Below are 17,148 nucleotides of genomic sequence, written 5' to 3'. Positions count from 1 at the left end.
TGTGATTCCCTACATAATGATGTAAAACTAAAAAATATATGTTTAGCATTACAAGTAACAGCCTTCCTTCCTCTAGATTCACATGCCCCCCCCTGTTTTCTACATCAATTTTAGATTAACAGCAGTTTAGTGTCATGCAAACAGTATACCGTGGTTAACCTTAACAACAGTTCGTGAAAGCAAACCATACAGCTGTTTCATAAACTGCAATTTGAAGTTGTTTCCATTAACCATGGTTAAAAATAATCACAGGTTTTCCAGTTTTGGCTGCCAGGGGAAGCTGTGGTTAATCATAAAAAGAAGTAATTTTCTGAACTCCTTGCAGTTGGGCTAGAGAAGGGGAAGACAGCTTTGTCCTCATAGCGCTAAACTATGGTTTGGCATTATATCCCAACAAAGCCTGTGTTTTGGGAAAAGGAACATCCTCCTCAAACAGTGGTTATAAATGCACTTGTTATTGATGGAACACACACACAGGAAAAAAAATCAATTATACGGTAATCTAATGGTGAGACTTATTTCTGTAAAGCAAGTTTTTGTGGGTGTAGAATATGTCCTCTAAGGTTATTGTTGTCTACTAGAAAGACCTAGCATTTTATTTCTCATTTTTCTAATAAAAACACTGAAACAATGTGTTTATTTCAGAAGATTTGTGAAAAAGTAATGTAACAGATAATAGAGATGTCACTTTTTTCTATAAAGATTTCTGTGCCCTCCAAAGTTAGATAGCAGGCAAAAATTAAACAGACATGGCTTTGAATGACAGAGATCGTGGGAGGAAAGCTTCAAAACTTTAGTTTCTGCCTGTCCTGTAGCTAGCAAAACGGAAAAAAACCTGTGAGAAATAAATGTAGTAAGTATAGTTGCTAGCAAAATTTTGCTAAAGTAATATTCAAAGCAAATGTGTGTGGCGGGGGATTCATCTTCAGAAGAAAATTGAATTTTGGTGTGAATGAAAATTAAGGCTTCTATTCAATGCTGGTCCTACTCTGAGTAGACCCACTGAAGTTAATAGACATGATTAACTTAGGTTTGCAAAGCCCCAACTTCATTGATGATAATATATAACCCAATTTCTCAGAGGGCTTTCATACTTCTCTAGTGCTACCAAAGGGAGAGAAGGAGAGGCCCACAAAGAATAGCTGAGCATTTAAGGGTAAACTTAAAGCATAGATCTCTGTTAGAACTGATGACTCTACAAAGGCATATTACACTTTTAGGAAGGGGCGAACTGGGTTAGGATTTTTATTTTGCAATGTTTGTGTGTGTTGACATGTAAATTTGGAACAGATTCCTTCAAAGGTAGGAAGTCACAAGACAGGCCTATAAAAACAACCCTGCTTCTGCTTTCTAAATACATTCCCTTGTGCCAACAGATACTCCCAAAACATGTCCCACCTTTTCCCTTCCTCCGTATCAGATGCAACAGGAGGAGGAAAGGCGGGGCACCTCCTAACTAGGAATTGGCACATTGAAGGCTGAACAGCAAAGATTTCACTTTCCTCCCCACAGAAACCGCCTTCCTCTTCAGCAGTATAGAATACACAGGCTGCCTTGGGAGACTTCAGAGTTTATTCTGGACACTCATAATAAAATCAATTGCAGCTCTAGCTATTTTTGTACGTGGGTGACTAAGAAAGTTGCTTCTGTGCAACACAACAGGCTCCTTTTTAAAGGAAGTGTCTATCACTGAATCAAAAGTGCATTATTTCCAGGAACAAAACTCTTAGCAATTAACCGACAGGTTGGCATTTTAAGAAATTTCACAGATCCCTGCATTAACTGCCAAAACTATTTTCTTCTAATGAAAACAGAGTAACACTAAACGTGAAAAGAATCGGAAGTTTTGGGTTAGTGGTATATATACCATATATCTCTACCTGAAGACGCCAAAGAGCAGAGACAACAGATTCACAGCAATTTGATTTGCAAAGCACTTAATGGTTTTCTTCGAAAAGTGGTAAGAAGTTTTTTTTGGCGGGGGGGAGGGAATAATGGGACTCAGGTTCTGTTTCAGAGGACATTAACTGCAGTGATCACTTTAGAGAATCCAGCTGCTTTGTCTGGTGCACAGCTGTGAAGTACCATCCAAAAGGGAGACGTGATCTGCACAACTTTCAGTGGATATCACATGTCAATATATTTTCACTGGGCCACTAAAAATAGTATAAACTCTTGATGTTGGAAAAGCGAGTAAGTATCTCAATAGTATCTCACAAATTATTTTCCTTCTTTTCTCTCTCTTGCACACACAGAGCACCCAAAATGCCTAAATATCCCTTTCATGTTTAATGGAATGGCAGTTCTAAGCAACTGGAGGGAGGAAGACAATAGCAACCTTTTTTTTAGTTATATCCATGGAAGGGGTTTTTGAATTTATTTTTAACGTATCTCCCACCTATTCTGAAGGTTTGAAATGGGAAACAGTATATTTTTCATGATGTTGGGAAATTTTCTATTATTTCCAAATGCTAAAGTTAGCATAATTTTTGTTGTTGTTGAAAACTGACATTCCCAACAATAATACATCAGTACGATTTGCATCTTGCATTTGTGCATCAGTCAGTAATTAACTTTGGATGATACTTTTAAGGATGTGTTACATATAGGAGGTTTACTTATATGTAAGGAAAATAAATGTTACCTGTAACACTGTTGGCATAAGGCATGTGGGTCACTTATGCTTGATTTTTCTGTGTAAAACTTCTTATTTCGCAAGTTCATTTGTAACAATGAATAGATGCCAGTTGCAAATACACTATTAGGCAAGCTTGACAGTTTCAATGTTCTTACTTTTGTTTAAATGTGCATGTTAAATAATATTGTTCTCTAGGGGATCAGAACATTTTCTGATGGAAACTGAAAATTCCCCTAAGTTGCAAAGGGGGGGAAATCAATTCAAAATTTTCGAGAAAAAATACCAGCATCGTCAATCCAGCACCAATGACCAAGCATTAAATATGTTATTACAATCTTAGCAAGTGACAGAAAACATTTAAGAGTTAAACAGTGACCAAACAACCCTTGTATTTTGTGAGTAGAAAGAACCTCTGGAAATGTGAGACTTGTGTTCAGAACCCTGCTTGGTCAGTCACTTCAGTAGATGGTATTTTATAATCAGAGTTGTATATGTGTGTGTACACACACACACACATTCTGGCCATCCTGAGAACATAGGACAATTGTAACCAACCAGGTACCCCCCACGTGTATTGGACTACAATTCCCATAAAAACTGGCCCTGTCAGCTGGGGTTGATGGGACCTGTAGTCAAGAACATCTGGAAGGCTTCAAGTTTGTGAGGGCTGTGTTAAGATATACAGCAGTTACAAACAAATCCAAGGAGATTGTTCTGAGGACCAAATACTCTATTTGTTGTGTATTTACTCAAAACAACTAGAGTTTGGACAATGAAATCATTTATACTTTTAGATGAATCATCAGCATCACGTTGGAGATATGCAAAAACAAACAAAAAAACAAACAAAATGGGAAAGGCTGGGAACAGGGGTGCATTAGCCAGTTTCACAGTGGCCCACCAAATGCCTCCAAGAAAGCCTGCAAGCAAAAGTTAATGCTATTCTAGGCTGCACGCATTAACAGAACTGTAGTGTCCTGATCATGGGAAGTCATAGTCCTGATCTATTCTGAGTTGGTGAGAGCACACCTGGAGTACTGTATCCAATTCTGGGCACCACAATTCAAGAAGGCTATTGACAAGCTGGAAGGTGTGCAGTGGAGAGGAGAGTGACCAAGATGATAAAAGGGTCTGGAAACCAAGCCTTATGAGGAACAGTTGAGGGAATTGGGCATCTTTATCCTGGAAAAGAGGAGACGATATGATGACCATCTTCAAATATCTAATGGGTTGTTACACGGAGGATGGGGCAAGCTTGTTTTCTGCTGTTCTAGGAGCAATGGCTTCAAGTTACAAGAAAGGAGATTCCAACTAAACATCAGGAAGAACTTTATGGCAGCTGTTCAACTTTATAGAGCTTTATAGAGCTGTTCAGCAGTTGAATTGACTCCCTTGGGAGGTTGGGGACTCTTCTTCATTGGAAGCAGAGGCTGGATGGTCATTGGTCATGGATGCTTTAGTTGAGATTCTTGCATTGCAGGGGGTTGGACTAGATGACCCTCGGGACCCTTCCAACTTCACAATTCTGTCATTCTATGGTTCATTTAACTTTTGAGTAAATGTGAAGCTGGTGATTTTTGAGGTAGAATACATGCTGAACTAGATGGATCCCTGACTAAATGCAGCAGCATCATTCATCTTAAACCAGTTAGTGTATAAAGGTGACCCAGTCAAGAAATGAATGTACAATAAAAGATCTGGTCATCTACATGTTATATGTGGTATTAAATTCCATCACTTCACATCCTAAGATCATTTAATGCTAAGATTAAAAGCCCACTTTCTTATTTGGTCTTAACAAAGAAGTTTACTAAGCTTTCCATCTGCCAAGAAAAAAAAACCCTAAATTCCTTTGATCTCAACATCCCTTAACATTTTGCATCCCTATTATGATGGGTGCCCTCCCACTCCTACAAAGCGATGAAAGCCTAAAAGGATTTTTACGTACGATTCTCTTTTCTGAGATATTGATATTCTGGAACCAGTACCCATAGTCATTTGATGGGATAGCTCCACACCTCTTCACTAAGGACAATTCGCATCTGTTTTCAGTTCATACCCAATGCAAATATCTTAATGGAAGATTCTCTGTGATGTACTGGGATGGGAAGCCAGTTCTACAAACAGATGGTCTCAACTTGGTTTTAAATAAAGAAGAATCAACTTTTCTTGAAAGTGTAAGATTGGATAATAGTGGTTTTAAACACAAGAATGGACCATTTAACATTCTAAAAACATTATGGCGGAAAAGCTACCATTATGAAGTTGAATTGCCTGAAAAACCTTTTGTACAAGGTGGGTGGGTGTTGGTAGGTGGGGGTGGGGTGTACATCAGAAAGAGAAGAGAAGGTATAGAATATTAGTCAAACTTATTTTCAAATCTTATTTCCAACATACTTCAAACATTCATCAGTAATAGTGTTGTGGTTTTGAAGATTGGGAAGAAGAAAACACGCATGTTCAACATCCTGAAGAAATGCAATAGTTTGAAGAATATATATATATATTGGAATGGAATATATTCCTATAAAACAGTATGGATTCAAAGAGCCATATAGCCAACAGAGTTTCTTATTGAACCTCTCTGCTCTCGTGAGATACTTATTCATTTATTCTGTTAACTTATAGACTACTAACTATATACTAGCACTTCTTGAAGTGGTTCACAATAAAGAACTCAAAGAGGCTAATGTAGCAAAAAGTCAAAGACTCTAAAACATACAACAAAACCATACACACATAGCAAAGAACCTACATATAAAACCACCAAAAATAAAATAGAATTTTGTTTTAGTATAAAATACTAAAAACAATAATAAGCAGTGTGATCCAGAGACCAGCATTCAGAAAATTAATAGACAACTTCCAAAAAAAAATTCTCTGGTAGCTTACAAAATAAATAAATAAATTCAAAACATGCAAATTAAACATATGCCCCACTCCACTCCCAAGAAAGAAAGAAAAGACTACATACATTTATGTAGGTACATATACATAGCCACGTTGTGCTTCACAAACACAATTAAGCATATGGAGGACTGCAGTCACGTTAAAGGACTTGCATGCACACACAAAACTTAGCTGGAGGCATAGGCCACAATCCAAAAACATGTGTACACCAGATGCACTAAGCATTTTTTCCCAGCCAACAGCTTGACAGCAGCTCTCCCACTGCCAAAACCCCAAAAACTGTTTAAAAGGCTTTAAAAGCAGTTTGGTATGGGGAGATACTACAGTGAACATGGCAGGGAAAATAATTCCGCTGTGGGACGTTTGACAACTTGCACTGTTCAGCAGCTTCCTTGATTGCAAGAAGAGCACTGCTGGATCAGCCAAAGGCCACAGTCTACTCCGTCATCCAGGTTTCACGGTACCACCCAGAGATGTCCATGCAAAGCCCACAAGCAAATCCCGAGCACAACAGTACTGTCCTCATTTGTGACTCCCAGCAATTGGTACTCAAAGGGATACTGCCTCTGACAGTGAAGGTGCACTCTTCAAGGTAGTCTCCTAAGGCGGACTCTTAAGGCTCCTTTCAAAGCCCTTGGTGTAACCCACCAAAGGCTAAAATTGCACAAACTTCACCCATTTCAGTTTTATTGACAACCCTCAAGGGCAAGGCGGATTTTAAAACCCAACTGGCAAGTACCGTATTTTTCACTCTATAGGACGCACTTTTTCCCTCCTAAAAAGCAAGGGAAAATGTGTGTGCATCCTATGGAGCGAATGCAGGGGGGAGGCAGGCGGGAAATGCCCCCGAGAGCTCCGTGCGCTCTTGCGGGCTTTTCCCCAGGAGGGAGAAGGGACTGACTGGCCGCATCAGTCCCTTCTCCCACCTCGTAGAAAGGCCCACAGGAGCCACGCACCCTTTAAAGAGTGCCCAGCTTCTGTGGGCTTTTGCGGGAGGTGTGGGAATTCCCCCACCTCCTAGAAAAGCCAGCAGAAGCCGCGCAGCCCCTTTAAAGAGCGTGCGGCTTCTGCCGGTTTTGCGGGAGGTGGGGGAATTCCCCCACCTCCTAGAAAAGCCAGGAGAAGCCGCGCAGCCCCTTTAAAGAGTGCACGGCTTCTGCGGGAGGTGGGGGAATTCCCACCTCGTAGAAAAGCCCACAGGAGCCGCGTACCCTTTACAGAGCGCACCACTCTTGGGGGCTTTTCCAAGAGGAGGGACAAGGGACTTACTGGCCGCGTCAGTCCCTTCTCCCTCCTCGTAGAAAAGCCCGCAGGAGCCGTGCGCTCCTTAAAGGGTGCGTGGCTCCTGTGGGCTTTTACGGGAGATGGGGGAATTTCCCCACCTCCCGCAAAAGCAGGAAGAAGGTCTGGGAGAAGCGCACAGGCTGCCTGCAGCCTGTCCGCTGCTCCCAGAGCTGGGGGGGGGGGCAGAATCATATTTCCCCCCTTGATTTCCCCCTCTGAAAACTAGGTGCGCCCTATGGTCAGGTGCGCCCTATGGAGCGAAAAATACGGTAATTTACATCGTGAACTGAGCCGAGATCAAAGAGTGCCCTAGAATTGAATCAACTTGTGTTTGGAGATTCTGATGCCTTTTTCCTTTCTGGAAAAGCAGCCACAGAAGATCCAGTTTAGATTCAGTCAGTGGCAAGGAGGGAGGCTCTTTGTCCCCTTTGCAGATTTTCTCAACTTCCATCACCCCCTGCTGTCAGCTATGGAGTGGGAAATGTGCTCCCGTTTTTGCTCCTTGGCTTCCCACAGGCATCTGGTTAGCCACTGTGAGAGCAAGATGCTGGACTACATGGGGTCATTACCTAGATGGACTAGATGGGGTCATTGACTTGATCTAGCAGGCTATTCTTATGGCCTTTCAGCAACTTTTTATAAACCATTCTGGGAGTGCAACTGAAGAATCGTATACACATTCTTACAATATATAAATGTGTAACATTGATAGGATGATTGATTGATTGATTGATTGACTGACTGACTGGGTTCAGGGCCTATGTCTACTGTAAATCTGCAATCAGTATTTGTGAGTATGAACGTCCATGTGCAAAGAATTCAGTAGTTATGAAGGAGGCAACTGATTCTGTTCTGGGGACTAAAGAACCCAACCCGTGTTCTTTGCAATCACACACCAGTTGTGATACAGGCTGCACTAAGTTGTTGCAGACACAGTCAGCCTGTCAGCATCTCAGAATGGCCTCTGACTCTCCTACATGCAAGAGGTATATGGCAGTTGGAAGGTCCATGTCATATATCCATTATTTAGCATTAATTCATTCAGGTCCTCCTTCTGGACTTCTCATAGGCCTCTGGTTGGCCACTAGGACTAGATCAGGCACAGGCAAACTCGGCCCTCCAGATGTTTTGAGACTACAATTCCCATCATCCCTGACCACTGGTCCTGTTAGCTAGGGATGATGGGAGTTGTAGTCCCAAAACAACTGGAGGGTCGAGTTTGCCTATGCCTGGACTAGATGGACCAGAAAGTTCTTCCTATCTTCTATCCTGTCCTTCAAGGTTCCTGTGCACACTACACTGAAATGACTAGAACATACATGGCAACTATTTCCTCAATGAACAAGCAGGGCCCTCTGGCAATTGGTGGGGTGCAGAGACATTGGTCTTACCATGTTAGGCTAGGTACTAGGCGCAACTACAGCAGTGTGTGGTGGGGTTCTAAATAGAGAGGAGGGCAATAATTTTAAAACACAGGAAATTAAACAATATGGCTACAAACAATAACTAGGCTCTTAGAATAACTGAGAGTGAAGAGTAATAATGTACACCAGTGGATTTATTTGGACATCCCCAAGAAAATGCTGTTCTTCTTCCTCCAGTCCAAACGAAACACATACGCCATTTCTGCTAACACAACATTCCATTTGCTCAATTATTGCCTTGGTGGGGAGTTCTGCAGTGCACTATTAATATACGGAACTGATGCACCATATCCAACCCACCGCATGGTTTGATTTACCTCGATTATATTAGCAATTTGCTGCAGGTCTTTGAAAAACTTTAGCTCAAACTACATGAGGATACTAGACAAGTTATTGCCAAGGCCTAAAGTGATGGCATGAATGATGAGATTTCTCTAAGTGGTAAACCTTTTGTGAAGCTCCTAAAGTGCTTTATAGAATTCAGTCTTTTCTTGCTGGTCCATATCCTCAACCTTGAGTTTATTCCCACATTGTAAATATTCAGATAGATGTCTGGCTATATTGAAGATCATATTACATTGCATGGGATAAAAGTTTTTTTAAAAAATGAAAGAAAAAGAAAAGAAACTTGCAGAGACCCATCTGGTTCCAGAGAACAAAGCCTATTGACTTGAAATGTTAGTAGGCATCCAAGCACCTCTCCTGAGTGCCATGCTAGCAAATGTCATTGAAACTATTGAGGCTGAAGGAGACCAATGAATGGGGGAATATTCCTATCAGCCAAAACTGTACTTTCAGGACTATTAATGTCACTTTAGTAGATCACCAGCACATTTAAAAGGGGGAGAAAGATGGCAGAATCCATTGTTTAGCTGCACGTTTTCATTTTCCTTTACGTTTCGTATCACATTTATAAGACCCCCCCCAAAAAAAAAATCATTCACAGGTGTTTTGCAGCACAATCTTAGGCGTGCCTGCTCAGAAGACCTACTGTGTTCTTCGAACCTTACTCCCAGGTTAAGTGTGTATAGGGCTGCAGCCTCGAACTTTTTTTAAAAAAAGAAAAGAACAAAGCTAGCCCTCCGAAACCAATGGTAAGGGTTGAACAGTTCTTGCTGAAGAGTACACACAAAAGGCGTAAAACATATTTGAAGATGAGGACAGCACTCCCTCAGAGGAAAGGGGCTGGGGCCACAGAACCTCTTTTCACCCTTCTTCATCGATTCATAAGGAGACCACAGCCAACCGTCGAAGCTTCCTAGATGTCGCTTCTGGGAGCGTACCCACCTCCTTTAACTAGGAAAGCTATGATAGGATAGAGTAGCAGGAGTGACAGCTTCTATCACCGCCCCATCCCAATGGATAAAGATAAAGGTAAAGGGACCCCTGACCATTAGGTCCAGTTGTGGCCGACTCTGGGGTTACGGCGCGCATCTTGCTTTATTGGCCGAGGGAGCCAGCGTACAGCTTCTGGGTCATGTGGCCAGCATGACTAAGCCGCTTCTGGTGAATCAGAGCAGCGCACAGAAACGCCGTTTACCTTCCCGCCGGAGCGGTACCTATTGATCTACTTGCACTTTGACGTGCTTTCGAACTGCTAGGTTGGCAGGAGCAGGGACCGAGCAACGGGAGCTCCCCCCGTCACAGGGATTCGAACCGCCGACCTTCTGATCGGCAAGTCCTAGGCTCTGTGATTTAACCCACAGCGCCACCCGCGTCCCTTTTACTCAGTATGGTAGGGGCCACCAATGTAGCACCTCTGGGTGCAGTGGCTCTTTCTCTTTTTTTAAAGAAAGATTTATTGGTTTACAAAAGTAAAGGTTCTGTGCTCAGAGCCTGCTTGTGGGCTTCCCACTGGTATCTGGTTGACTAAACAACAACAACACTGTGGGAACAGGATGCCGGACTAGATGGGCCACTGGCCTGATGTAGCAGGCTCTTCTAACATTCCTAATGGTGGTGGTGAGAAGGGAACCCACAGTAAAAAAAAACCAAACCTGAATACAACACTGATTGAGCCCCTTATTTTCTTCTTCGGAACAACAGAAATATTGAGAGCCCATCAACATGAACACATAGAATGCTTCATTCCCCAGAAGATGGGAGTCTTTATACACGTAAGAATCTGAATCTTGCCCATATGGTTGTACCCCTTAGGTAAGCTGACTGGTCAGCAATAGCTAGCAGTACTGTATATCACTGGAAAGCCTCTACAATGACAGATGACACCACAGCACAGATGTAAAATCCCCCTGAAAAGGTAATGTGCACATAAACTACCCCATGCTGATTCTTTGCCAGTAACTGGGACTTATCCACCAAGTTCCACTGGAGGTTGGATAAAAATTTCCAAGGAATTAGTTGCTCAGGTTCTGAACATTTTGTATAAAGTCTCTAGGGGTGGAATTCAATGACACATTAAGGTGATTGTTCCTCCCTCACACTGTTCTGAGAGCTCTCCCAACCCATCAGAGCAGATATGGACAGAGTACAGGGGTGCACAGGGAGAGGGGGGGAAATCCTGCTGTGCGCGGGGGGGGGGGGGCTCACTGCACTGCTTCACCTAGCACATCAACGTAGCTGAATCCAGCCCTAGGACAAGTCAAAATTTTCATTTCTGTTTTTATAAATCTCACCATAGGTATTTTAGAATTGGATGGCCAAGGCCCCTAAATCATTACAGTGCTTTTGAAAATTTATACTAAATCTAATAAACTGAAATGCAGCCCACATTACGTAAAGAGAAAGAAACCAAGCCATGCCTGTTAGGCTATATAATAATCTATACAGCCCCAGTTGTTGTTCCTACAAGTGATTATTCGCATAAGAAAAACCCAATGGGATTACGCAAGCAAGCAAGATTTAGCAGGATTGGACCCTTAATATTTTAAGAAGTACTGAGCAATGAATATAAATTTGCAAAATGGTTTACATTAGAAAGTTTTACTTCACCAAAAATGAACACATTTAATGCCTTTCACCTGGGTTATAAATTTTACAATACCTTCTGGATCATTTTCTTTGGCTTGCTCACCAATGCAACGGGTAACTTTTAGCCTTTAACTTGCACCACAGTTTATGGCTCCTGCCTCTTACAGATATTTGAGGGGAAACCTTGCTTTCCTTTCTTCTTAGCGGATTTCTAAGAGCTACCAATCCTAAACAACAACAACAACAGTAAAACTTTTTAAATATATCGCCCCACCCCGCCCCACCTCAATTGTTAATGGGCAAATGGATTTGCAATCTGATTTTTATAGCCTATCTACTGATGCAATTATTTGCAAATAATTATCTCCAAAGGCAAGAACGATAGACAAAAGTTAAAACACTTTAGAGCTTTCCCTTAAAATTGTTTCCATGCCGCTTCCATCAGGCTGCTGCAACAGATGTTGGCTGTTAAAACTGCGCAGACGACACAGTTCATGACTTTTCTGAGAAGGCTGTGTGCCACATCTGTAGTTGATGAAAAGAGTGCAGAAGTGTGTCAGACAGAGAAAGTGTGAGAGAAGCAGACGCAGCCCGGGCCAAATGAATTGTCTTCAGTGCTGGGGAACTAAAAATAGATGCACGGCGCACACTCCTACAATCTCTTTGCCCAGCCTTATAAAATCTTAAGTCTGCGTATCCTATTATGGAGTCAGCCTATCAAGGGGAACTTCCTACATGCAAAAACTTCGGCTAGGGAGAAAACGAGTGCGTCCAGGAAGCAATGAGTTCACACTGAGGAAGCAGGCTGCAGCAGCCTTCTCAAAAGCTACTCTCTTAGATCCTCATTAACTGGGCTGCCGTCCAAGTTCATCTGGGCCCCAGAGAAAGGCAACGCTTGTGTTTAGACCGCACAACACTGACATAACATTAACAGATTTACATATGCAAAAACTGTGAAGCAACAGGCATTCCCCCTCAATTGACCCACAGCTTGTTCTGGCTGCCGAGTTATTCCCTGCTTAGGTTCTGTAACCAAGTGGGCGTCATGCGACTGCCATCTGGGTACCACTTTACTTAAAGCTGGCAGTCTCTCTGCAATAGGCAAGCTGGCAGCAAGAACGAAAGGAATAAACTGCATCATTTAGTTAACATCCACTTGCTTCGCGGCTGTTAAAAACCCATGACTGAATAATAATTCGGTTATTCCTTTTGCCAATATTGTCAGCCAAATCGAGTAACGCATGCTGCAGGAATGTCAGCTTGCAACATTTCCATTAAAATTAAGCAAGAAATTTGAAAAAGCAGCCCATAGAATGGATTGTGTGCTAAAAGGGAGGGAGAGGGAATGTTAGAACAACGTCGATCTAAAAATAAATTGGAACTATTAACAATGGTTAGAGAACCAAGAACTTTTTTTTTTAAGCCAACCAACCCAGTTAGCTGAACATCTCGAGCACTGACAACCTGCAATTAGGTGAGGAACCGGGGTCTGTTTATTAGAAAGCTTGTAGAGTTGAACATTGCTCAGCTTCATGCCACTCAACTGCCCTTCTCATCTGACATCTTAATCCTCAGATTCTTATCATTTCCTTCTGTCTTAACACAACTACTTTTGCACAAATCCATATTAAAGAAAGTGGCTGAAATCCTACACTGCTGAAATACAGTTAGAGCATATCCTTTTGTAAAAACCAAAAGCTTTTGAAGTAGCTTTCTCTTTGTGTCTCTGTAGTTTGCGGTAAATTAAGTTACCAATAGTAATCAATTCTTTCCCTCAAGCTTTCTCAGAACTATAAGCAGGCAGGCACACAGATATCTCAGCAATAATCTTCTTTGGAGGCTGAGCAAAGACCCATGCTGGGTATCTTTACACTGTTGTATGGCAAAGATAACAAGTGTTTGCATTATAAAATGAGAATACAGTCAAAAGCAGCAATTTCAGCTAGATTAATAGCTAAGAGAAGCAAAAACTACAGAGCAGGGGTCAGAGTCTGCAGACTACAGCATTTTTGACTGTTCTTATTGCATTTTGAAAGAATGTCAGAAACGGGATTCTGAAGCGCAGAAATAATTTAAGACAAGAGATAGTAAGTGGGGAAACTTGAGTTCATTAGTAACTCACTCCCAGAATTGACAAATGCATGACAACATCCAAGATCCTTGGGGCAGAATCAAATTGCAATGCATTTAGCCCATCTCTCAGACATACTGTGGCAGTCACCAGCTTGCACTCTAGATGCTGGGTTAGCTGAAAAGAATCAGATAATGGGTGTAAAGGGTGAGGGGGTGAAAAATGGCTGTTATCTCACACCACCCCTTTTTTTTCTTCAAGCACACACATTCACAATGAGAGTGTCCTGAAAGAGTCGAAATGTTCACAGGCAAGATCTCATTCACTGCTCCATGTAAAACTAATAATGCCGAGGCAAAATAGACTGTACATTTCATGGACATTTTCTGCCCCGCAAAATGCATCCCTTTTTAAATGATTTTTAAAAATAATTAAAAAGTTTACCAAAAAGGCACCCAGCTATTCATGAATGGATGTCTATTGTAGGAAGAAAGGAGAGCTCACTGAGGCAACCAAGTCTGCAGAACAATGGTGTGCATTCGTGTCCACATCAGAATACAGATATGAGAACAATGCTTTACTTCCAACGGGATAGGCATCCAAAAACACACCCTCACGCATATTCCGTGGCAACTGGTCACACTGGTTTTACTGAGGAAGCATTTCCTCTCTCACCTCCTTTGAAGCGTGGGTTCCATTTACCAACAGCAATGTCTCCATGTAGCCGATCACATTATGATGTTATCAAATTAATTATGTGACGGCTGGAGATCACATGACAAAGAGCTCCTTTGAAGTTTTAAAATAATAATAATCTGAAAGCAGCAATTGATCAAGGGAACAATGAACCAGTTTGCAGGTCATGGTAAACCATAATTAATGGGTTTACCATGAATGTGGAGATGACTCCTACTTTCCTCCTCCCCTAACTTGTCTGTGAACAACAAACACCGTACCTTAGCTTAGAGTTACATCCAAATCAAGAATCATTGGTTTGCTTCACTCAAACTGACTACAGTGGTACCCCGCAAGACGAATGCCTCGCAAGACGGAAAACCCGCAAGACGAAAGGGTTTTCTGTTTTGGAGGCGCTTCGCAAGACGAATTTCCCTATGGGCTTGCATCGCAAGACGAAAGCCCATAGGGAAATCTCCGGGGACCTGTTTTAAATTGCTGGCGGTCGGGAGCAAAGACTTTCGCCCACAGTCGGCCTTCAGAAGAGGTCCTGGACCTCTTCTGAAGGCCGGCAGGGGGCAAAAGTCTTTGCTCCCCCCCCCCGCCGGCCTTCCCGGGACAGCGGAGACTTCTCCGCTGCCCCGGGCGATCTTAAAATGCTGGCGGGCGGGAGCGAAGCGTTCGCTGCCGACCCCCAGCATTTTAAAATCTCCCCGGGACAGCGGAGGCTTCGCTCCCGCCCGCCAGCATTTTAAAATCGCCCCGGGACAGCAGGGGCTTTTAAAATGCTGGCGGTCGGCAGCAAGGCCCTCCTGTCCCCGGAGCTTGCGGGGCGGGAGGTGGGAAGAAGGGCTTTTCTTCCCAGCGCCAGCCTTCAGAACAGCCTTCTGAAGGCTGGGGGTGGGAAGAAAAGCCCTTGTTTCTCCCCCCCCCCCCAGCCTTCAGAAGAGGTCGGGGGACAGACTGTCCCCGGACCTGGTCTGAAGGCGGTTTCCCTAGGAACGCATTAATTGATTTTCAATGCATTCCTATGGGAAACCGTGCTTCGCAAGACGAAAAACTCGCAAGAAGAAAAAACTTGCGGAACGAATTAATTTCGTCTTGCGAGGCACCACTGTACAATTGGAAAGTCAAAAATGAATTCTGACTTTCCTTCGTGGTTGGTTTGCAACTCAGACACACATTCCTTGGTTGGGGTGAGGCAACCTCACAGCTTTCAGCAACCGCACACCCCTAATGTGGGGATGACAAGCACAGGCCAATCTTGCATATTGCTACATAAATTATTTACTGTATTGATTGGTGATTGGTGATAGCATAAGTGAGGTGATTTAAACTCTTAGAAGACCGTACACAGATCTTATTTTACAGATCATATTTTAAATCAAAGCAGAGAACCTGGGAGTAAAACAGGAAGAACAAAGTAAATATCTTTATGATCAACAATATGCTTAGCTAGAAACATAAATAATCAAGGTAAGTTGTATTCCCTTAAAAACAAAGCAAAGGATGCAGAAGATGTGGTAGCAACAAACAGGAAGATAAAAAAAATTAAAAGGAAAAGCAAAGAAGAAGGTCCAGTTTGCGGGACCAAGTGCCAAGTTCAAGAAAAGTCTGCCTAAATAAAACAAAGAGACAGAAATAACTTGGGAACAAATTGTGATATTTGGTAGCAATTCTCAGCTATTAAACACTTTTAGGTATACCTGTTATTTGTTTCAATAATCACAGCGCATTCTGGACTGCTCTAATTGAGTAGAAGCTTAATATCCTCAAGAGTTTCTGTGGGGAGAAAACCCGAGACCTTCCATAACTTGACCAAATTATCCTTAAGAGAATATGGATCACCCCAGGCATTTGCACTGCTTAGAAATTGTTTAACATTCAGGTCACCAAAGTATCGTAGCATTTTTAATTGTATGCACTGTATGCAAGGTCATTGCACTTAGCACCACTGTCACAGAGTAGCATCCCTATCAGTAATTACCCTCCTGTTATTTTTTTTACTTATTTAGGAAGTTCAAGAGATTGTTGACCCACATTTAAAGAAAAGGGGGATAAAAGATGCCACCTTCAACCAATTTTGAAAACCCAACATTTAAAAAAGACTAATAAACAGAAAAGAACTAACATTCCTAGAAAGCAAAAGCCTCAGGCTGCACTAGTATTCTGAGAGGGGAGTTACTGAGAATGAGCTGGCTGTGCCAGTCCATCTGTCCATTCTAGCACCCATAGGTTGGCCATCATCCTTGCAAAAAAAGCCTTTGTGAACAAACACAAATCACACAACTTGCCTTCTCCAGTGGTGAGGATTCAGTTCATGCATATAGGCCCTATGCAAATGAGAAGTGAAATGGGCAAACATCATCTGTGCTAGAAGGGTAGAGATCGGAGGGGCTGGCATTCACACAATCCCTGTTCCTCCATAATATGCTAACATTTGCATAGAGCTTAAATGCCCAACAGGTATGCCTCTAATCCTTCCAGCGGACTTGTACATAGCCTCTGTAACAAAATCGCAAAGTGAATAGAATAAAATAAAGTGGACTGTTTCTATTTCTTCCCTTTCTACATTTGGTAGAGCTTGAGATTCTTAATCTCACGGTCACGGGAGACACCTCTCTCATGACACCTGCTACTCGTCTGTCGTGGTTTCGTTCCAACAAAACTCCATTTGGGCAAAAGATTCCTGCATTACAAGGGCTTGGACTAGTTGCCCTTGTGGTCCCTTCCAACTCTACGATCCTATGATTCTATTGATTTAGAGTAGGCTCCTCCAAGCAACACACCTGAAACGTAGGCACTCTAGTAAATAGGGTGCAACTCAGATGGATGTAGTCCATGGAAAGTTACTTTCTCTCAGCCTCAGTTCCTGATCGAGGAAAACTGGGTATGACCTTGCTGTGGATATTGCACCATTCTAAATAAGCAATCCCATAATGAAAGGTTAAAGATAATAGCCTAGTTTGCATGTAGCAGAAAGTCCTAGTGTGAAACAAATCATGCAGAACCAGTTCCTCCCTTTGCCAGGATCCGCCCTTTGCGTGACAAGATTGGAGGGATGCAAGAAGTGGGGTCCTAAGAAGATCTGTTTTGGAACCACTGTTTTTTACACTTCTTCATAAATGAACTGAGTCTGAACTGGCCAAGTTTTCTCACGGTACCAAATATTCAAGATGGTAAAAACAAAAAAGAATTTTAAGGAGTCCTAAAAG

At 42.3% G+C, this 17,148-nt stretch overlaps 1 protein-coding gene across 28 annotated transcripts in view; it reads right to left on the bottom strand.

Annotated features, from left to right (window-relative positions):
- FOXP1 (forkhead box P1) overlaps positions 1–17,148 on the bottom strand; it is a 546,942-nt gene that overhangs the window by 488,979 nt on the left and 40,815 nt on the right. The window contains exon 1 of one of the 28 annotated variants that reach the window (XM_083491904.1): positions 13,703–13,798. The exons of the other annotated variants lie outside the window; for them this stretch is intronic. The gene's annotated coding sequence lies outside the window, so the exon portion shown is untranslated. Of the gene's footprint in view, positions 1–13,702; positions 13,799–17,148 lie in introns of those variants that run through there. 28 annotated transcript variants of the gene reach the window in all.

The sequence above is a fragment of the Podarcis liolepis genome, assembly GCF_965112155.1.
Source record: "Podarcis liolepis genome assembly, chromosome: 2".
Taxonomy (NCBI): Eukaryota; Metazoa; Chordata; class Lepidosauria; order Squamata; family Lacertidae; genus Podarcis; species Podarcis liolepis.
The sequence above is the reverse complement of the archived record's forward strand: the minus strand, read 5'-3'. Positions and strand labels throughout refer to the sequence as shown.